This window comes from Hesperophylax consimilis, chromosome 3 (genome assembly GCF_061612785.1).
Source record: "Hesperophylax consimilis isolate HC1 chromosome 3, BYU_Hcon_1.0, whole genome shotgun sequence".
NCBI classification, from domain to species: Eukaryota; Metazoa; Arthropoda; class Insecta; order Trichoptera; family Limnephilidae; genus Hesperophylax; species Hesperophylax consimilis.
Window position 1 is genome coordinate 21,641,938 of NC_142838.1, and position 25,082 is coordinate 21,667,019.

Here is a 25,082-nt window from a genome sequence, read left to right on the forward strand (position 1 = left end):
GATTTGGAACCATCTGTGTATATGAGGGAAAATCCAGGAAACTTTGAAAATATAAAGTTTTTAAAATGTTCTTCAACATTTTGAAAGTTATTAGCTGATGATAAAATGTTCGTCCGGAAGTCAGAAATTATTACGTTTGGGATAAAATTAATAGCATTAAACGGGGTACTGTAAATAGGAAGGATTGGATCATCTTGTAGATTTTGAAGGTTAGAAGACAGAGATCTAAATGATAGAAAACTTTTTAATAAGAGAGGGAACCGATCTCTATCTATTACCCTCCTTCTGTTATTCAAAATACTGAACAAACGATCTAGACTCTGTTCCAATGAGTGACGCAATAAAGATAACGCTTTGAAGATATATCTGTGGGGGCAAGAACTGTCTGCCAGCCTAAAATAATATTTTAATACGGAAACACTGTTTCACGGATGGCAACCCGACGTGAAACAGAGCTCGCTGCCAATCCATTACCGACGAGCATTCCTGTTTCTCTGATCTGACCTGGCGGTCGACATATTTTGATTCCTACTAAATCCTTCTGATATTCTAATCGTGTAATAGTGTAACGTGTTTGCAATAAACTTAAATTATCAACTACATCTGTTTCACTCTATCATAACCTACACTATACACATTTATTGGCAGTTACAAGGTAAGTATAACGCATCACACGCTAGCCAAATTGGTGACCCATCGACTCAGAACAATATACCGACTTTAGTATTTTAAAATCATTTTGCAACATTCCGTCACCGCCAAGGATCAGAAAAGAGAAACAGCAATCCCGGGCAAGATCAGTAAGTAAAATCCAATTCATATATCTCTTACAAATCAATTTTTTAATATAAATGCTAGTAAATGTCCCGGTAATTTAAGGAAATATACACGTGGTATAGTTCCCATCAATACCCTATTTTGTCAATCAATCCCTAGCTTGAAATGTTTTACTATTTTTATGAAAATTAAGTGCGTGTTAAAATTAATTTCAGTGAGAACGATCCTGAAATCAGGCTGTCAACAACGTGGCTAACCATGGCATCATAATCTTGCGATGAATTACAACCTACCCACTACAACCTACAACGGCAGCATCTACTCCCCGGACAAGGAAGATGACGCAACAATCCACGTGGACAACCTGCAGTTGAACAAGCCAACCTACCCACATATCTCAATCAAGTAACCTATATCACGATTTCTTATTGCCATTTCGCAAAACAATGAATTGTTCAGCATACCTACATAATCATGTTTTAGATATACATTATTGTAGTGATATTAAGGTTATTGTCCAATAATTGCCAAACCTTACTTTGAGGTAATTTAACATCATACTATTTTGTAATAACAAATTTAAATTATTATTGCACTATATAATAATAGCGCCATATTTGCATATCGGTATTTCACAATAACTTACGTGACGCGGTTTGCGTCTTCACTAAAATACAATACAAACGCGAACTCGCTAATAACTTGCTAAGATATCCGGTAGATGGAATAGATTCTTACACAGTATTCTCTAGTTTTTTTTTGGATTTTTTATGTCTTGCATAACGTATTACGTAACATATTATTGGAAATGATCTCATCGGAAGAAACAAACATACCCGTAACATATTATTGGAAATGATCTCATCGGAAGAAACAAACATACCCGTAACATATTATTGGAAATGACCTCATCGGAAGAAACAAACATACATCATGTATTTTACCTACAAATACTAAAGCTTCCCCTTCAGATGAAACAAATCAAACCAGTCATCAATCAGCCGTCTTCAATTAGAGAGAAACACAAGCAATAACCCGCGCATCTTCATCGCGCGAAGGACAATATTCCCGGCTCTGCTCATGGACTCCATCGGGACATCATTGTAGCGCCCAGGTCCCGGGAATCATCCCTGGCCAGCCTACATCGGATCTGAACGCCCTGGTTCCAGCAATCTGACCAGCGCTTCATCCATACATCGCGACCACAACGAGGACACGCAACACCCTCACTGGTCCAAACAACTCCCGCTCAATTGCCTGCAAGGTCCACTGTACCTTCGGCCTTTCCGTCAGCACTGGCGTACTTGAAGAACCACGTTCTTCCCCAGTGCCTGATCATCATCGAGTCCGGTCACCAGCGCCCGGCGTCGACACACTGACCCGCGCTTGACCAACAAACCGCAAAGCAAACCATCGCCCGCACCCGGAGAATTCTATATCTGTCACATCATCTCTCAGCACGACTACCGCTTATCACCCACAAGCAATAACCAGTTTAAAAGCATCTTTCATGGCAAGTGGTGAGCAAAACTGGATGGAAACCCTCCCACTTATATTACCAGCCTGAGATCTACTGTTCGTGAGGAATTGAAATGTTCGCCAGCCGAACTAACTAATGGAAGACTTCCTTGCGATAATCACACATCTGTTCCAGACCAACCTGAACCAAAGACAACAACAAGATCAGGTCGTCAAGTCCATTTTCCAATAAGTTACGGTACATACTAATGCACAAAAGACACAACTTTTTTAACATATAAATTTTCTGTAACTCATGATAGAAACAATGATTAAGAATCTACTCTTGCTATCGATTTAAAGATTGAATTCCATATACCAACATTTATATTCTCTAAATTAATGTTACATACATAATATTTAAGCGTTCAAGTTCTTGATGAAAACCTGACCTTTATATTATAATTACTTTGCAAATTACCACGTTTTTTACAATTTTATAAAAAACCTTATTACGGTGAATACTTTCATCCTTTAAAACCATGAAGTGATACCATGTAATCGCACAAAGTTACCTAGCTAACTTTTAACTTACCATATTATAGTGCAAACTCATGTACATATATTTTCTAGGATAATTATCCATTTCGCTATATGCGACAACTTCTGTATAAATCTTGTTCAGAAATAACTTACCACTATATGTGATGACTCTGTTATAAATATAAATGCTTTTAACCATGTTAGATCAAATGTACTGATCACGCATTCTGATGTAACATGTCGTTGAGACCTATATGTATTATTATTAATTTTTTTACAGAATTGAACCATTGTCATTTGTTCGTAAGAAAACATAGCCATTTGATAATATTATCAATACAAACACATTCTACGAACATATGACAGTTGTTTTTTGTTATATTTTTAGTTACCTTGTAATCTCAAAGATAAACATTTAGAGTTATGTACTCACAGCCATGCTATTGCTAAATGTACTTTTACAAAAACATTTAAATATGTATTTTTTTTTCCTTTTTTACACCTTTTTTCCATAACACGGATATAAATAATTTTATAATATAGTGACATTAATCGTCGTTTCCTTTTGTTCAAAGATTGAAGAAACACTTATGTTCATACTTTATACATTGATATCATGTTCCTATATTATAAGACAAATTTGTAGTTATTTAAATATGTAATAAATAATATTTAGAATAATCAACTTTAAAATAACTCAATAATTGACAACTCATGCTCCGAACACTGTTTGTAGACGCATTATTAAAAATATATACAAATGGAAATAGATTCCTACTTTTTATTTTATAATTAACTTATGCTTAATTTCATAATATGCTCCGACAACACTGTTCGTAGATGCATTACCATATAAAAAGGTTTAGATAAGTTAAATAATAACCACTTGTGTCAAATGTTGTAATACCATTTATTGTTTTCAAACATTAAAGTATTAAATGCACTCTGTTTGCAACTTTTGGTTTTGAAAATAAATACAAAACATACAATTGTCGATGCAGTAAATGCTCCAATTATAAATATAAAATTTTGTCGATGCAGTAAATGCTCCAATTATAAATATAAAATTTTGTCGATGCAGTAAATGCTCCAATTATAAATATAAAATTTTGTCGATGCAGTAAATGCTCCAATTATAAATGTAAAATTTTGTCGATGCAGTAAATGCTCCAAGAAAAACATACAGTTCGTAGATGCAGTACATGCTCCGAACATGTAATTATATCAACACATTTTTAAAAAAAGGATTTAACTTTCAAATAATGTTATTATTAGGAATTTGTTCATGACTATGCGTTCACAAACATATAAATGTATTGTTCATAAAGTAACTTCACCATTTAAGAGATACCTTTCTGAACGCATAGGCTTATGTTATTTTGCGATGACGTCACACACCGAATTTGTTTATATTATGTAACCGACGTCATGCAAATTTTGTGATATGTATATATTTTTTCTAGAACCCCTAATTTTTTCTTTTATGTATCGTTGACACTGGGGGGAAGGTATGTGGGGGCAAGAACTGTCTGCCAGCCTAAAATAATATTTTAATACGGAAACACTGTTTCACGGATGGCAACCCGACGTGAAACAGAGCTCGCTGCCAATCCATTACCGACGAGCATTCCTGTTTCTCTGATCTGACCTGGCGGTCGACATATTTTGATTCCTACTAAATCCTTCTGATATTCTAATCGTGTAATAGTGTAACGTGTTTGCAATAAACTTAAATTATCAACTACATCTGTTTCACTCTATCATAACCTACACTATACACATTTATTGGCAGTTACAAGGTAAGTAACACGCACTACACACTAGCCAAATATCTATCCGCGAGGTATTGTCTTCTCAAAAATAAGGGAGGATCTACACATTCTATCTGAAGAGCATTAATTGGAGAAGATTGCATTGCCCCAATAATCATTCTGAGCCCTTTTGATTGGATTCTTTCAAGTTTCTTATCCAGATATTTAGGAAGTGGGTCGAAAAGAAATGTGCCATAATCCAAGTGACTTCGAACGAGGGAATTATACATTAGTTTAAGAGTAGTAGGATGGGATCCCCACCATACTCTGGAAACAGCTCGCATCATATTAAGCCCCTTTTCACACTTAGCAGAAACGTTCTGAATATGCGGGAGCCAGGAAAGCTTATGGTCCAAAAGCAAGCCAAGAAATTTTATTTGCTTAACGATTTGAAGGGGGAAATTATCAAAAGAGACTGTAAAGTGAGGCAGTTTTCTTTTGCGAGTAAAAGCCACTACCTTGGTTTTAGAGGTAGCTAAATTCATTCCATTTGTCAACATCCAAACTTTAATATTATGTAAGGCCAAATTTAATTCCTTCGCAGCATGTGATAAATTTTTGTGAGATAAATATATGAGAAAATCGTCCGCAAAATAAAGTCGCTTAATAGACGAAGGGATTACAATGTCTAAATCACTAATATAAATATTAAATAATAATGGACTGATTACAGACCCCTGGGGTAGCCCTTTCCAAAGTTTGCGCTTCAATATGTTTGAGGAAGAGTGGATAATAATGGATCTGTCTGTTAGCAAGTTGATAATAAATTGAACTAATTTTATAGGGATTTTTATTTTAATTAATTTTTCCTTCAAAAATCAATTAATACATCGTCGTAAGCTGAAGAAAGATCTAGAAATGTGGCCAATGTACAAGAGTTAAGGGATTGAGAAATACGGATATCTGTTGTTAACAAACTTAAATTATCTATAGTAGATTTCTTTTCCGAAAGCCGTATTGATTAAGAGGGATAATACTGTGATTTTCAACAAACCATTCTAATCTGTTCTTTATCAAATGTTCCACTACTTTAATTAAACACGACGAAAGAGCAATAGGACGATAGGATGAGACTTCGGACGGATTTTTCCCTGGTTTTAAAACCGGGAGGATTTTTTGAACTTTCCAGACATCCGGAATAAATCCTGTTTCAAACATGTTATTAATTAAGGATAAGAAATATTCAACCGACATGTCGGAGAATGCTTTAAAGAAGCTATATAATATTCCATCAGGACCCGGAGAAGAGTCAGAAAGAGATTTAATTACTCGTTTTAGTTCACTAACTAAGAAAGGAGAGTCTAGCCAGTTAGAGTGAGATGGATATGAAATAAAAGAGGGCATTTCTTCACATCTGGCAACTGAAGGAGGGGCAATCTTATCAGCAAAACCTATAATAATTTCCTCCGGAATATGTTTGGTACGCTCCGGAGCATATGACGAACCGAATTTTTTTAAATTAGTCCAAACAGATGACTGGGGAGTTTCAGGAGACAAGTTTTCACAAAATTTTCGCCATCCAGACCGCTTTTTATTTTTCAAAATACGTTTAGTTTCTGATTGGACGCGTTTTACTGATAAGAAATTTTCAAAAGACATGCATTTGCGGTAAATGGAAACTGCTTCTTTTCTAGAGTTAACAGCACGAGTGCATTCTTCGTCCCACCACGGAGTCGAATGTTTAGTTTTAATGTTAACTTTACGCTTTGGAATGGATTTTTCTGCTGCTTTTATAACTATACTAGGAAATAATTCACATTGAGTTCTGATGTTCCCAAGAGAAGATTTTACAGAGTGAACAAGAGAGTCTAATACAGAAGAAAAAAATCTCCAGTTCGCATCTTTCGTTTTAAATTTAAAATTATTGTTAATTGTAAAGGAATGCGAGGTGGTTAGATAGTGAAAGAGGATTATAATAGGGAAATGATCACTGGAAAGGGGGTCTTTAAGTATGTTCCAAGAACATTTACGTATCACTGAAGATGAACAGAGAGATAAATCAACCACACTTTTCCTTTGTTGAGGGGGGGTGAATCGGGTTGGAGATCCGTCGTTTAAAATACATAAATTATGGGAATCAATAAAATCTAAAAGATTACGGCCAGAACGATTCGTTAATTCACTACCCCAAGAGGTAGAATGAGCGTTAAAGTCGCCCAGTAACATATACGGGGGACGGATCTGAGACATAAATGATGACCATTCGTTTTCATCAAAAATAGTGGAGGGAGGGACATATATTGATAGTATTGTAATATCACATACAACAGCTGCTACTATCTGAAAATTGTTAGAGAGAGTATGAAACATGATTGGTTTGAAAGGGATAGAGTCATGGATGATTAAGGCAGCGCCACCTTTACCATCCAGTCTATCATGTCTAAGACAATTATATCCCGAAATCTTAAATAGATACGAGGGTTTAAACCACGTTTCAGAAATAGCGGCAACTGAAATTTCATGTTCATCGAGTAATTTTACAAGTTCAAATTTATTACAGATTAGACTTCTGATATTCCACTGAAGAATTCTGTTCAGTTTTGGAGACATTAGGAAGACAGGATAGTAAAGATTTAATGCAATCGGCAGCGTTGGACGGTATATTATTGTTGTTTGAAAGAATAGAAATTAAGAGGGTAATTAAAGTCTGAATGAAAGCAGAATTTTCATTCACCACTTTCCCTAAATTAGGGGAAGATTGGGAACTATTTAAAGCACTCCCATTGAGTGTCTGAGATTTATAATTCCCATTTGGGTTAAACAAAATATCATTATGTTGATTTTTATCAATAGAAGCAATAAATTTTGGTTTTGGTTTTAGTGGTATAAAAATTGTTTCCCTGTGAGAAGATGATGGAGGAGATTTAGAGTAAGATAGATTGCAAGGAATTGAGGTAGATGTTACCTCTGCAAACGATTTTATTGCAGGTGGGAATAATTTTGATGCCTGGAAATAGGAAATGTTGTCTGAAGCCATTGATTGTTTAATATTCCTTTGTCTGGTCAATTCTGGACAGGCCACACTAACCGCTGTATGATTTCCCTTGCAGTTAATGCAACGTGGATCATTCGATGATTTTTGGCAAAGATCAAAGGGGTGGTCCTCTCCGCAATGAAAACAACGTGGAGGGGAACGACATATGGGTTTAGAGTGTCCGAAACGGCAGCAGTTAAAACACTGTATCGTCGGGAATTTATATACTTCCACAGGGAGTGCGTTGTAATAAATAAATACCCGAGATGGCAAAGTTTGGCCTTCAAAAGTAATAACAACCGATTGTGAGGGTTTCCATGTAGTGGTTCCATTAGATGTATCTTTGTAATTTAATCTACGTGCTTTTAAAACCTTAGAGGTCACTTGAGAATCATTAAGTGCATCAACAATTTCAGATTCTGAGAGATCGGTTGGTATACCTCTCACTCGGCCCATTCTAGTAAGGTTGTAAGTTGGAATATAAGCTTTAAATTTGTGGTGTGAAAGCGTATCAATTTTTTGGACAAATTCATTTGCAAAGTTTGCGGATTTAAATTCTAGGGATAACTTATAGCGGCCTTCCGGCTTAATAGATCCGTTAACTATGCCAAGGTTATTGTTTTTTGAACTAAAAATGAATTTCCCGAAATCCAGAGGATGAATAATTTTTCCTTGTTCAGTACTTTGGACATTGACAATGAATGGAGCCGAGGAGGATGGGGAATAACTTAGTTCAGTATTTTTAGATTCTGATAATATGGTATCCTTACAAATTTCCTTAGGGTTTGAGGTTTCATCGGATTGCGAAGGTTTAATTTTGGGAGGTACATTAAGACAGAGCGATGGTCTTCGTTTTCTGGAAGGGAGTATTATAGAAACATCCGATTCATACTCATCTCCAATATTAAATATGGACTCGGGGTCAGGAGGTCGATCTTCATCTTCCTCCATATTTATAAATTAATTAACAAAAAAAACAATAATACAGGCTATTTGATTGACTGTACACACGAATTTCAAAACCTAAATATAACAAACAAATAATAGAAAACAAAAATGTAACAATAATTTCTTATCTGTACGAAGTCCGCGACAGCAGGTAGGCAATTCGTCAAACACAGAGCACGACTATCCACTACCGTAGTTCGATGACTAATCCTATCTGCATTTAAATGTATTTCTCTTTCAGTTTTTGCAACTATTCCCAACCCAAGGATCTTATTGGTATGTTGAGGGGTCTTCGAAAATCATACTTACAATTAAAACACATCTACCTAACAACACCTTTGTAATTTACACGTTTTTCATTTATTTAATTTTTTAAGCCAGTAGGAGAGCGTGGATGATGCGAAACCGTTAGATACAATTGTAAAGTAATAAAAAAATATACAAACGTGAAAACATAATAGGTAATAGTAACACAACATTAAAAAAATCAATTCCGAATGAATCCGTCGCTTACTGAGTGTAAAGCTGAGCAACTCGGATGCAGCCACGATAATGACGTTGGTTGACTTCCGTGTCTTTCCCCAGAAGCTGGCTAGTCGGTGGCGAAGTAAGGCAGGGTAAGTACCCCCTTCAATGAACATCGAAGAGGCACTGCAGAAACTTGGAAGTTGCCGAAGTTGCCTTTTCGCATTGTTGTGGTGGGTATTGTGTCTACTACTCAGATGTGTACAGGGCAGTACAGTATGTCTTCAAAGTAGTCTCCGGACATCGTCGCTACAGTGGTAGAACCGCCTTCAGAGCCATGCAATAATGGCTCTTCTTTGTCGTTCCATAACGTCTATATCTTTCATTTTTTCTGTAAATATATGCCACGGGTATTTAACCTGTGAGACCAGATGCAATTAATTTCCTTCTTGCCAGATTGGTTAACTATTTATTAGCTCCTTGTTGTGTTTGAATACGACGAAATTGATAAACGTCGCTACCCATTCAGTATCTTTGGACATTTGCGAGGTATAAGGGTAAATCGGTGACCGGATAAATCATCAAAATGATAATTCATCTCATCTTTAAAAAGTTCTTTAAAGTCATGGAAAGTGATGAAACAAAAACTTTATTAACTGGGTTAAGTAGGTTAGGTTAGGTTAGGTTAGGTTTAATTTTTTTTATCTAATGACTTTATATCAATTTTTAAAAGTGTGTTGAATTGTCACTGTGTTCAGTTATCATGGAACCGGGTAAATCTTAGGCAGTGATGTGCACCGAATTTTTGACCAGGGTATGTAATAGGAAAAACATCGAATTAATTGACAACTTTACCACAGACATAAAGTAAATTTTCAATAAGAATTCTTCTTATGAACATTACAAGGCAATATTTACTAACATATTTTTTCCATTGCACAATTCTATGAAAGAAATATAACAAACCATTATGATTTTCATTTCGTTGATAAAGTTTTAATAAATAATAGTGGTAGATACCAACAGATGGCGCTGATTGCTACATTTGTGATTTGTACCGAAAAGCACTGAAAAGCCTGAAATGTGCCTACGTGGAATGTACGATGCACGTCTCTAATCATAGGTACCTACTACCAGTACATCTATTCAAACTAATCAATGTGTATTTTTTAAAAATTAAACTTAAATTTCCATCACTAAACTTTTTCAACGTTGAAAGTGAGGAGTTAAAACATTCAAAATAGAAAAGGGATTAATGAGCTTGTCGTTTTGCAGCTCGCAAAGAAGAATTGAAGTACTTGGTTAATTTATTAGGTCTGTTGGTTTAAACTGTGCGGTAGGGGTCGTATAAAAGAGTCGGCCTAAAAGCGTAGTTAGGAGAATAGAAGCGTAAAACAGCAGTCTAAATGAACAACAAATTTATGGAAGGGGAAAAAAAACATCGGTAATATATAATCCACAAAAGGTAATTTCACTGTTTTTTTTCGTGAAAAAATAATTACGGCAGACATTGCGATAATAATGGAATTTAAATTTTATTGTTGTGTAGGTAAACTAATAAATCTTAAGAGATTTAAAATTTCCCATTTTTACCATTAAAACAATAAAATTAAATATTGTTTTTAGCGTTAGCTATCTATGTTTATAGATGTATAATTTAATTTTTTTCTTAGGAACTAGATGAATAGATAGTTTATTTTATTGTTTTCATTTTTTGATTTCACTAAATCATTATGTTGTTTTTCCATTTCATTATTAAGGTGACCGGATAAATCATCAAAATGATAATTCATCACATCTTTAAATAGTTATATAAAGTCATGAAAAGTGATGAAACAAAAACTTTTTTAACTGGGTTAAGTAGGTTAGGTTAGATTAGGTTTAAAAAAATGTTTTCATCGTTTTTAATTATTTATAACTAACTAACTAACTAACCATCACGCCGTTTCCCCGCAGGGGTAGGCAGAGAGGACGGACCGCCAAACAACTCGGTCTTGGCACACACTCCTTGCCTCATTCACATTCATACATCGTCTCATACATACTCTTCCATTATTCTGACTCTTGACATGGCCCGACTCGAGTATCTGATTCACTTGATCGTGCCATGTCTTCCTCGGGCGTCCCCGACTTCTGCTACCATTCACATTTGCATCATATATCCTCCTTACACTCCTATCTTCGCTCATTCGCTCTACATGCCCAAACCATCTAAGCGTCCCTTTCTTAATCTTACTCATTACGCTTACATCAGCCTTGCACTCTTTGCGGATCTCCACATTCCTCACACGATCAAACATGGTTTTACCACACATACGCCTCAGGGATCTCATTTCAACAGCATTTAATCTACTTTCATCCTTTCTTTGCCAGTTCCATGCCTCACTTCCATACATCAAGGTAGGTACCAGCACTCCGTTGTGGACTGCTAACTTCGCTTCTTTGGACAATTTTTTGTTAGCGCCTACGGCGTTTAGTCCTCCATTAACGGAATTACCTGCATTTACCCTTCTTTCGATATCTCTGTCAGCCTTCCCATCTCTCGTAAACATACTTCCTAAATACACAAACTCATCCACCTGCTCCAAGTATTCCCCATTCACAATTATATTGCACACTGTTTTCGTACTCTCTCTTTCAAACACCATTACTTTAGACTTACTTACATTCATCATTAACTCATTCTTCATGCATACTTCGTTCATCCTAGACACGAGAGACTGTAGATCATCTATACTATTAGCAATCAGCACCGCATCATCAGCATACAACAGGCAACATACTTTCAAATTATTCAAATTCGCGCCCAATCCCACCTCTTTCAATTCTTGCATACAATTATCCATGTATAGATTGAATAACCACGGTGACATTACGCAGCCTTGTTTAACACCTTTTGTGATATTAAACCACCCCGTAAAACCACCGTTTACCCTAACACATGCAACGCTTCCCTCATACAGAGACGCAATTGCCTGAATCAGATTCGTATTCACTCCATACTTGGACAACACCTTCCATAGCTTTTTCCTGTCGACTCGGTCGTATGCTTTTTGTAAATCTACAAAGGCACAGAAAAGTTTCTGGTTTTTTGCCAGAAACTTCTCAGTGAGCATACGCAATGAGAAGATCTGGTCCATGCACCCCCTTCCACTCATAAAAGCACCTTGCACATCCCATATTTTATCCTTTGTTTCCTTTCTTACTCTTTCAATCAAAATTCTACCATACAGCTTGCCAACTGAACTAAGCAGGCTAATAGCCCTATGATTCCCACATTCCATACGTGACCCTTTACCTTTGTATAATGGCATGATCACAGCCCTTCTCCAATCTAAAGGCGTGTAACCTTCCTTTAAACATTGGTTAAAAAGATTGCACAACCATGTGAGAATTACACGGCTACCTCCTTTAAAATATTCAGCAGCAATATTGTCAAACCCAACAGCCTTACCATTCTTCATACATTTAATCGAGCTTTCTATCTCATCCATGCTAATTTCGGTAACATTCACTCCATCGTCATTCATATCTGATTTGCCACTGGAATCACTGTCACTCACTTCGCTTTCGAAAACTTCCTCGAAATAATTCATCCATCTCTCTTTTATTTTTTCCTCATTCGTCAACATTTTTCCATCTTTTGATTTTATCACTTTCATGCTTCCGTTTTCTGGGCCACTCCGGGACCTTTTGACTTCTTTCCAAAACAACTTAATGTTTTCTTGGAAATGGTTTGTCATTTTCATTCCTTCTTCCTCTTCCAGGCGTTTCTTTCGTTCTTTCACTCCAACTCTTACTTTTTTCTTACATTCCTTATATACTTCTTTCGCTCGATACTTCTCTTCGCTGGAAGCACTGCCAGCCGCAATCAGGCACAACCATGCTTTCTTCTTTTCTGAGACCAGTGCTTTAATCTCATCATCCCACCATGCATCACCTTTCTTCCTACCTTGCGTACTTATTCCACAAACCTCCCTAGCAGATTCACAAAGACACACTTTTATGTGGTTCCATGTTTCGTCTATGCTTAGACCATCCATTTCCTTCGCATTCAATCTTATCTCTGCACAATTCACATACTTACTTCTCACATTATCGTTTTGCAGTTTTTCTATTTTGACTCTTGTCGGAGTTGGTACCGTTTTCACTTTAGAGCGCCAACCGCGAAAGAGGTTTACTCTCGACACTACAAGAAAGTGGTCAGTTTCGACCTCAGCCCCTCTGAAAACTCTTGTGTCCTCGGTAACAGCTCTCAACCTAGAGTCAATTACTACAAAATCAATAATTGACCTCTCATTTCCTCTTTCCCACGTATATTGGTGGATACCTTTATGATCGAAGAAAGTATTCGACACAAACAGGTTCCACTCTAAATTATATCACTTTTGTGTATTATTTATATCACTTTTGAAATGTGTGTGTCACTGTTTTGAGTTATCATGGAACCCATTATTAAACAACCCATATTAAAGGCGGAAATAAAACAATGAATTTTTTGTAAATAAATTCAACTTCCTTACATAAAAATTGAATAACTCGGTTACACTGATGTTGAATAATTTTAACACTGTTTCAGAGTAAAGGCCTACGATTCTTACATTAAACATGCCATAGTGTGCCTTTACCTTCACAATTCATTCCTCATTCCTCGTCCTCGTACCCGGTTAATTTACACAAGCTTTTTGCCCTTGGCGCGGTAACAATTTTGCTGCTTTTTTATTATCATCTTTGTTGTTTTACCGGCGTTTCGCTTTCCCGGGCTTGTTTATGTGACCGTGTCTGTGCCTTCTATCAAAACCGATGATGTAAGAATTAAAGAAGATAAGGATTCTTGCATTTACTTTTAATTGAATTTCTAACAAACAATTTAAATTGTAATTACAAGTTATAGGAAACTATTTACGTGTTAATTTTTAATCATTATATAGATATATTGTAACAAATGGATTCATTTGTAACAATATATCACTAGCAATTTTATCACACGACATAAGAAATATAATGTAATATATTATATAGTCAATTTTTATTTGTGGAAGGCTTTTTATATTCGATAAATATCTTATAATGAATGCCTTAACCAAAGAAAATATTGAGGGCCAGTAGCTTTACAAAATTTGAGCAATTCATATAATTTTAAAAATGATTTTTAAGTTTCGTGAAAGTTCTATTGAAGTTCCGTTATTATTTCACTAAGGGCACTTTGTTACACAGAATAAAAATTATTTGAGTTGGTAAAATTCTGTGAAATAACTGGGCTTCAGATATTTATTTATTTATTAATTAACACCATTCTTCGGGGCTTTTGCATATATGATTATTAAGAAATATACATTATTTATTGTACATAACTGAATTGCTTCATTAACAACATTTTATATTTGTTTAAAGATAAATTAAAGATGTCCACTGACTTCGTATAATTGTTTCCATCCATCAGTATTCTGGGGAAAGAGGAATACATATGGTAGTTAGTCCCGGAATTTCTGCACTGAAATAAATCCTGACTTCTAGTATAACGTTGTGGAGTCCGGAAGCTTATCAATTCTAGCAATACCGGACTATCAACTAAATCGTTGAGAATTTTATTTTGAAATACCAAGTCAGTAAAAATTCTTCTGTCAGACAATTTGAGAATATTTATATAATTTAACAGAGTGTTGTAGTTCCACATAATTGCTGGAATACCCATTTTAAAATTTATAAAACGTAATAATTTGTTTTATAGTCTTTAAACAGCCTGGACATGTATATTATAATGTGGGTTCCAGACAGGAGAATTGTACTCAAGTTGACTTCTTAAACAGGCAAAATATAACAATTTAATACACTTTATATTGTTAAAATTTCTTGTTAGCCTATTTATAAATCCCGACATTTTTAAGCCCTTATTAGAGATTTCTGTTATGTGGTTAACAAAATGAAAGATTTGATTGAAAAGTGATGCCTAAGTCTTTGATTTGTGTTAATGTAAGAGCATTGTTATCAATGTTGTAATCAAAAATCACTGGATTTTTTATTCGAGAAAATCTAACTATTTGACATTTTGAGATATTAATAATTACGAAGTAAGATCTTTGACTCAGAGGAAAACTTTCGCCACTTGCCCTTTTTAAAGATATTTAAACTTTTTGGCATATTCCGAATCAGAAGGTTTAATTCTACACCATGGCATGGGTACTATGGAAAGTCAATTTTCTAAAGAAAAAGAACGGCCAGTGGCTGAGTTGACATTGCGTTTGGGTCCCTACCAGGCGTAGTGTGTATTCCTCAACTGGTTACGTCTTTCATCACGACACAAGAAACATATTCCGCTTACTGTAGTGGTAATAGGAGATTTTAAAATAATGTCAGATTATTAGTTATCCGGGAATGTTTGTATTTCTTTATTAAAAAATAATAATAATCATTTGTACGTCATTGCATATCCACTTTCGATGTGGCGGATTAAATAGAATCACTGCTTTTCTGCTCTCCCGAAAAAAATATTAAATGTGGCACGCGATAGACATCTATTAGAAACGGAACACTGTACCTTTCTATGTTTATACCCTAAAAATGCAGCATTTTAAATAAAAGATGAGTTAATCATGAAGTTTAATGCTAATTCTCTTTTTGAAAAAAGGATTTTATTCCATTAACGCGCTCTACAACTCTAGAGTCAGGGTTGTACACTCGCCGGGAAATATTGTCGGGCTTAAGGCCTTATCACACCGCTTCTCGGGAAATAACAAAGACAAATGCTCGTGGCCAGTCCGCCCTGAATTGGTGTTTAAGTTGAGCGCAGTTTATCTGCAGAGCCAACTCCACTGTTGTTATTTCATTTCATTAGTCCGGGTTTACATAGATAACTTCCCCGGTAATTTTGAGAACAGTCGGACGTTGTATTTATTTGTTTTTGAGAGGAGTCGCTCTTCAAGAGTCACTTGTACCATTGACATAGTGATACGTTCGCTGTGAAAGTAGGTATCTATCAGAACTAAATACGGTTACCGGACAAATCAGAACAGAGAAAAATTATTACACTTTTTTAAAGTTATGCAGGGTTATTAAAAGTGATGAAAAAAACTAGCCTAAAAACCTATCCACACCTAGTGTTTTTAAATTTGGTCATCATTTTAATTTTTAAATATTTTGAATTTAAAAAAAAATTTAATGAGAAACCGCACAAGAATCCGAACTACTACCAACTATCTGGAGAGTCTATGGCATCCCCAACTAGGATATGTTGAGAAGCTGGAGATAGTCAGGGGGGAAGGAGATGGGGTATGATGAAGGTGAGGAAGTACTTGGCTATTCAGACCTGGTCACCAAACATGCCCAAACCCATTTTAAGCAAAGTTTCAACTCTGAATAGTTGTCTTAGACAAGGGCAAAACGGAGAATATCTTCCACTCAGGAACATGTCATAAGTATACCATATGTTATTATTAAGGCAAAGCTTAGTGCCAAATCACTATTTTGATTAATCTTTATAACGAATCGGTGTACATTATGAATACCAAAAAATATGCTTTAGAAAAATTGAAGGTTTTTGTATAACTTCGCTTGAGTAGAATACAAATACAATAATAATTACTCAATAAAAAATATAAATGCAAACTACGAAAAAAATATTTTTTCAATAGAAATGTATGAACGCATAAAGGAAACAACTTTAAAAAAATATAGTATTACAGCTAAAATTATCTGTGACCGTTTCTCTTGATTAACTTTTTTCTTTCTTATAAAATTATTTACAAAATAAATAAAAAACAGTTTTTTGCTAGAAATCGAACGTTTCTAGACTCGGTTTGTCAAGCGATTGTAATGCCTATTACCTACGATATAAGGTATACCAAGAATATACACATTTTTGGCTTGTAACTTCCTCTTAGTGAGTAATTAATAAAAAAATAAAAATATTGCCTGACCCCTCGAACACGGAAACCGTCCAAATATTTTTTTAAATGTTCTGATTTATCATATGTCGCCAAAATATCGAAAGGCTACGTTTGAAACTGATTTTTTGTTCAAGAAAGAAGTTGGATATTAGAAATTTTTTGATCAAATTCACTGGAATGAAAGTAGCACTTGAGTACTTTCATTTCAGTGAATTTTATTGCACAAACACGCCCACGATAAACTTGTCTCGATTAATCTTTTCAGTGGCTTCGACAAAAATAGATATTTTCACTATAAGTACCGAGTACCGAGAATATGTACAAAAATACCTGTATGTATTACATCGCAAATAGATGCTGTAAAGGATAAATCCGAGTAGCACTTCCAATGGAAATCTTTTTTTGGGTAATAAATTGTTAAATCTGCCTTACTCTATAATCTGCAGATTTGAGTCTTGGGAACTCTTGTAAAAAGTCTTCTCTGGTTCGAGAAGCCTGTTCCCTGTTAATCTCACCTCACAAGTAATTGTTACACTCTAGCGACATCTGTAGGACTCTGGAGTAAGCTTTATGACTAGCGCCATCTATCGCTTAAATACTCAACTTATTCCCATACATCACATTAAGTATGTGGTAACTGGCATTAAGTCGATGCACTAAGTTGTGTAAAATTTTGAATCAAGCCGCTAACAATATCACCCCTTATGTAGATAAGGTTTAAACTCCCGCTTAACGCCATCCGCCTGTTTAGGCACAAATATTTAAATGTTGTAAGATCATTTTACAAAGAACCTTATTTTCCACATTATACGATAAAAGCATAACTGAAAATGGGTTTGTAAGTTTGGGTATCTGGCAGCGAGACAAATGAAATATAATTTTGTTGTTTCACAGCGTTCATTTGGGTGAGTCAGTAGCGCAGTTATGGGATGACTCCGGACCGATGATGATGATGCCAGATGTACGTGGCGATGATTCCGGTGGAGTGGTTGAAGCGGTGTCAGTTAGTCGACACTGTGGTGACCAGATTCGTGGATGTGTTCAGAAGAGTCCATGGTAATCCGTAGTGCAGAGCCGAGGCGTAGGTATAGTAAAGGTCCGTGTAGCGGCGCAGTGGATTGCTGATTATGACTGGCGGACTGCTAATTCATGTTGTCGCTTATATATGTAAAAAACGTTGGTTAATATTGCCAAACAAACCTAGGCAACGGCCGAAATTTCCAGAATGTTTCTATAACGGCCAATGTACCTTGGCGCTTGGCGTAATGGCGTACCACTACATAAGTAAGAGATTTTGAAGATTAAAGCAGTTTTTATAAGCCTGACACATTACTTTTTTGGGCTAGTGAAAAGACTCATCACAAAAAAACTCGATCAGTTCAAAGGGCAAGATGTGTTCCTAGCAGTATTTAATTGAAGCATTTCGAAGTGATCAAATTTTCAAACCAAAACACAAAATTTTGCATTACTAGGTCGTGCAACGCCTTAATATAAATAAGTAGGATATTTTTTGTTGTCATAAATAAAGATATATGATGGTTTTTTTATTTTATTTTTAACTAACTGACAAACTAACCATCACGCTGTTTCCAAATATATCAAACTGGGATAAAACATAAAATGTTTGTATTCTTACTATGTACGTATTATAATCATTAATGTATTATACAGTCTATCTATTATTTAGTCTATGATGATAATATATTATATTATCAAGACGAATCAAGCGCATTGCAATTTAAAAGTGTGGTTAATAATGTTATATAGTGTTCAGGAATCTAAATAACTTTGACTAATAACTAAATAAAGCAGAGTTTAAACAGTAAAATGTTTTTCTAAATATACGAAAAAATTACTAATATTGAATAATGCTAATTTATTAAGAAACGCTTAAAATTTAAAGTTTAAATACGGGATTGTCCATTAATGAATGACTTGAAATACGAATTGAATGTCGCGATGTCGGAACACGTGTTGATAAAAATCCTAATATTTCTGCTTTTCGTCATATTTTCGTATATTATCAATGTAAATGCAGGTGCATGAACACGTTTCCCGATATATTTACTAAAATTTTATCAGTAAACGGCCTGTAATCCCGTTTTTATCAAAATTACAAAATTTTGAAGAAATTTTCAATAAATATCAATACTCATTTTTCTTCGTGTTGACTTAAATTCATTATACTAATTCCAAATATTTTGACTTACTGTTACGAGTACAACAGTTTATAAATGGAGTGCGATTTGATCATATTTATCATCAAATGCGCTATTACTCTGAGAGTCATATTTGATTTAAATCTAATCACATCTGCCCTGATGATGGACACTGTAACTTTGTCCGAAAAGTTCTCTAAAAAAGGAGTTTGAGGAAAACCGCAACACGGCATAACACCCCAAAAACAAATAAAAAAATCTGAGAGTCACGATAGTTTTTATGAAACTTCGCTGCTATCAATCTTCTGCACTGGCGGTTTGTGGGCTTGTAAAATGGGGAGGCACAAACATTTCTAATGCCATCATGTATATGTATATCTACTAACACCTAACAATTAATATACTTAGAAAAAATAATTGCAAATATTACCTACGCCAAACTACAATAATAATCATGTGAAAACATGAAAAAATGAATTAAATGAAACAAACACAAGATACACCTCGTCAACTGTAAATTCTTTCTAAATCAATACAAACAATAGTCCTACTCCATAGGCACTGCCGCGTAATTTGCAAAAGTAAAAAAAAAACTGTCATTACAGCTACTTAATCGTAAATGATCGGTTCTACTTCGGAAATGTTCGTTGTTTGAGGCGCGCCTCAAATTAAACGACGCGCGATCATGTCAGCTACCATACGGTGTGACTTTCCCATCCCTCTCCACCTACATGAAATCAGCGGCTCTTGGAGGCGGGCCCTGTCTCTGCCCCACTGGTGTATTATCGTAGGTACTGCGTTCTGTTTGCTGGGCGAGCGGAAATTCTTTGTAAATAGTTATATAAAGACAACCAGTCTAGAGAAATACATAAATACTAATGGGTAGTATTTAAATAGAAGTAACTTTAAGGCTTACAATAAATAAATTTTTATCATTTTAAATAAAGTTATAAGATATTTTGGATACGATAAGTATAGATACGTGTTTTTTTTTCCTTTTTTTCTGCTATTTTTTAGGGAGTCACAGCCTCCTCTACCTCATTGCATGAACCTTCAGTGATCTCCTATTGCCTCTTTCCAGCTTATCGCACACAATACGATGTCCGACTATTCACAGCACTGCCATTGAGAGTAATTTTAGGTCTCCCATTACTCCTACGCACTGCAGAGGAGCCTATTAGATGACAGGCTGAGGCACTCATTTAGTACCTACAGATCTGATGAGTGTTTTATAGAGATCGGATTCATCCTTCTCGAGGGTTTTGTACTTTGGAGCCGCTCATTACCTTTTGAAGTACCTCGTTGAAGAGTACACAGGCAAGGGCATCGCCTGTCAGAGCCAGTAATGCGTGCGTGGAGTTCGAGAACTTAAATACTTTCCAAAACTTTTGATATTCCAGATTCCAATAATAAGTCAACACCCACCACTGGAAAATAGACAAGAATATAATACAAGACTCCATTCTTCAAATAAGCAAGTTATACAGTCTAGTATTCGAAAAGCCAACCTAAAAAATATTGGATGAATTTTAACACTTATGAAATATGAAAACATTTTTTTTCTCGAATAGTTGCAAATAATAATTGTGCTTTTATGCAGAAAAACAGCGTTTTCTAAGAAAAAACGCTGTTGTTGTTCAGATTCATTCAAATTACGCCCCATATATTCAACTACGCTCCTAACAAAAGTCGTTTTAAGATCTCAATCACTCAAATCAATTTATTTATTTAAAATAATATATAGTAGGTATTCTTTGCGGCACGTTCCAGAGAGGAAGATACTCGCAGTAGGGCCCTGTTGTAAGACCACTTTTCACAATTGATACGTTGCTTGAAATATCTTCAGCCGTATGTAGTGACCAGATTTGAAAAGCCAGGCATTCTTCCACGTATTCCCCATCTCTTTCCCCTCCTCACAGCCTTCAGCCTCACAAAATATTCCAATCGGGTATGCCATAGTCTCACTGGCTCCAGACGGTTAAGAGCAGTTGGGACTCTTGTGTGGAATTCATATAAAAAAACGACAGATGACAGCTCCATGCCTATATTGATGGCCGGTAACACGCTCTCAGTACAGGTCGAAAATTACATAATTGACTATAACATAATTGAACTAACGGTTTTATGCGATAGGCGCTTGGCATAATATTTGTCATTATAATGCTGATAAAGGTTATATTTCGGTATTGTGTTATTTTTTAATATGTTGTAACACATCTGGAATATTTAATTTTCAAATAATGCAAATTTTTGTCAGTGAAACGAAAAATAAGATACATGAACAGAGGGCGTTATTTTTTTCTCTTTTACGTGTATTGTAATAACGTTTTGTCTATTAATTGAACAAACTTACCACATATTTTTTTACACACTGTATATGTTCACTACAATCAAATGAAACGTCAACGGCCTGAGCTTTTCACATAAGGCTATTTTTGCGCATAAGGGCCCAATTTATTTTAAAATGTAATGTTAGTAATTAATCATGTAATCGAAAAAAAAAAGCCTCAAGCGGATACTAAACTAAAGTAATATTATAACTATTAACTTTTGATGGGATAATTCGAAACCGAAAAAAAGTTGAAAAACCTCTTCTTATGAAAAATCTTAAGCCAGTTGAAAATGCATTCAAGAGGCTGATCAGAATATTATAAAACACGCAGAGTTATCTTTTGACCTCTACCCAGGACCGCCAATAAGCAACAAAACGTTTAATCTCAGTGGGAATATAAGGGAGGAAGTGTCACATTAAACTACCACATGTCTCTCTGTAAATCTAAACTACCACATGTCTCTCTGTAAATTAAAGATTAATTTCTTTAAATCAAAGAAATATATACATGCATCTATGTTTTATGTGTGTGTGTGGGTGTGTGTGTGTGTGCGTGAGTGTGTGTGCGTGTGTCTGTGTGTGAGTTTGTATGCACCTTTATTCGAGGACCTTCACAGGCCTTTAGACCCAGAATCCGAGGACTCACACGAATCCGAGGACGTCCTCGGATTCAAAATGCGAAAAACTGAATATGTACCTATAATCTATGCGTTATGATTGGTCAACTGTCGAAATTTTGGGCCGATCGGAGAGAGTCCTCATTTTCGTGGCGAAAAATATCGTGTTTAAGTTGGGTAGTGTTTCATTAGTACGGATGTGTGACCACCAGGGCGGCGCCGCTAATGCTGGAAATCACACACAGACCCTAAACCGAGGACTCTCTCAAAGTCCTCGGTTTCGTGTTAAAAGGTGCCGATTGCCGGAATGTGAACACCAGGAGGCGCTGCAAGCTCGAGTGTCAAGAAATCTCACCTACGCCCTAAACCGAGGACCCGTCGTTCGAAATTCCTACGTGCATGTTGTGTATATAATAAGTATTGCACTATTAAGATTGTGTCGACAAGGAATTCAGTTTTTGACTGTTGAAACAAAATTCAATATTGCGTTTACTTCGTATTGTGAACTATGTTCTGTAATACTGTTTAATTCGATGTACGGTATTGTAATATTTAATAAGTAATTAGGACACCTGATCAAGTATTTGATTAATCCGCGTCATATATTCTTCTTTCACTCCATTCTTCGTTAATCCGCTCTATGACCCTATTACCTACACCTCACAAAAACGCCTCTGTCTGAATTAAGGACAAGGGAAGAATATCGCCACCTGGATGGGTGATGTTATCAAGTGGGTTAAGGAGGAGCTGTAGGAAGGGTTTTATTAATGCGGATCTTGAAGAGTCGGAAAAAATTACCAAACGCAGAGTAACATTATCGTCAAATAAAACATACAAAATCGTTAAAAAAAAAATGGTTTTTTAGGTAGTCTGACAAAAAAATTAAGACAACAAAGTCGTTTATAATTAAAATTATTGAACCAATATAATAATGATTTAAAACAAATATATGCCAAGAATATTCTTATACATCATTTTAAACACAGAAAATCTCCCAAATGAAACTCGGATACATGACACAAGAGCCTCAAAAAGGATTTTATTTTTATTTTTTTTTATTAGTAAAAAAAGATACACGAATTACATAATATAACAATTACATAATATAATTACACAATATAGTACAGTTATTAATTACATAATATTAGTATTTGATGTACCCCCATAAATAAGCAGGGCTTGTGTGTATGGGGGTGTTGTTTTATTGGTTTATATTTGGTACGATTCAGTTCAACTGTTCGGAATACTTTTTAAGGTGGCTTTTGAATTCGTTTATATTTGCATTCATGTTTCTCATTTTTTCTGGTAATGAGTTAAAAAAATTAACTCCGAGATATTCATGGTTGAACTGTCCTATTGTTTTTTTACGTTTAGGAGTAGGAAGTATTGACGTTTGTCTAAGATTTCTGTTATTTTTAAAGGGTGCAATTTTATTTTGAATATAGTTTTTATAAATTTGTAATGTTGCATGGTAGAAGTATAATGCACTTAATTTTCTGACCTTAAATTGTTTGAATAAAAGTTCGGACAAATATGAATAGGTTTTTTTATAATATGGTTTTTATTATTAGTTTTTGTGATATGTACTTGTTTGAGTTTGATTTTTATATGTACCGCCCAGCCTATAATGCCGTATTGTATAATTGATTGACAGAAAGCAAAGTATGTGGTTCTAAGTAATTTTTCGTTTAAAATATCTCTTAAACATCTAAATATATATGTTAGTTTCCTTATTCTGTTGTTCAGAATATTTATATGTGGGGACCATTTTAAACGCTGGTCTATTGTTATACATAGGTACTTAATATCGGTCTTGCTTTCTATGTTTGTGCATAACATATTGCATTTGTGGTTTTCTGTATTTTTCACAGAGTGAATAATTATGTTTATTTCTTTAGGTGTTTCTTGTTTTTAAATGAAAAATGGTAAATAATAAGTTTTTTTAGAATTTAAAGTCAACAGGTTTTCATCAAACCATAATTTTAGTTCATTGATATCTGTATTTGCCATGTTATTTAATTCTGACCAGGTGTTTGCTTTTAGTAGTAGGACTGTATCGTCAGCGTAAGAGACAATGTCTCCATATTTGGAAATATTGAATATATCGTTGACATATATAATAAATAACAATGGTCCCAAAACCATGCCTTGGGGTATTGAAAAGTCGCTATATTTTGAATCGCTGACTTGATTGAGTAATTTTACTTGTTGAGGTCTTTTATGTAAATAACTAGCTATCCATGCTAAGACTTTTCCACAAATCCCTATTGATTTTAATTTACTTATTAATTTTTTATGTGATATGCTGTCGAAAGCTTTTTTGAGGTCTATAAATATGCCAAGACATTTTTTATCGGAATCTAGGGCCGTATATAAATAGTTGGTTATTTTTGCTATCGAGTCGTGAGTACTTGTATTTTTTTGAATCCGAATTGGTTATAATTAATTATTTTATTTTCTTCTAAGAATGTCCAAATTTGTTGTTTTACAATTTTTTCATATATTTTTGATATATTCGAGAGAAGTGAAATCGGGCTATATCGATATACGAGATGTTCCAAAATTCAAGACAAGTTTTGGCCAAAGAAACCACATATATCTGGCAACCAAACTCTACAACATCCTTCATCCAAGTTTGAAAAAGATAAATAAGTTTAAGGAAAAAATCAAAACATGAGTAGAAATTAATACAGACATACTATAGAATGTATTAAAAACATAAACCTACCAGTCCACCTCAGCACAGGACCACCTAGTGAGGAGGACTAAGAACAAACAGATGAAACATTTATATTTATATACACTATCATATCTTGTAATTCTCATCAAACCTGTAATTAAATAGTCACTAATAAAAAAAAATTAAAAAATTAATTAAATGAAGACAATGTAAGCGAAACTCAATCAAAAATCTGGAAACAGAAAAATCAGAAAAAGATATTGGCACCTCTAGGACTCGAACCCAGGACCTCTCGCTCTTCCGGGCGAACGCGCTAACCACTGCGCCAAGGTGTCGATATCAAATTCGTCGTTGTTTGTCCTGGGCTCGAGTCCTAGAGGTGCCAATATCTTTTTCTGATTTTTCTGTTTCCAGATTTTCGATTGAGTTTCG

General features: G+C 34.9%; 1 long non-coding RNA gene across 1 annotated transcript; it reads left to right on the top strand.

The window, feature by feature from the left end:
* The first annotated feature begins 374 nt into the window (after window positions 1-374).
* On the top strand, window positions 375-4,522 carry LOC149425124 (uncharacterized). Its single transcript, XR_016305670.1, has 2 exons — window positions 375-800; window positions 993-4,522. It is a non-coding gene; the product is annotated as an uncharacterized LOC149425124 (long non-coding RNA).
* The last annotated feature ends 20,560 nt before the right edge of the window (window positions 4,523-25,082 follow it).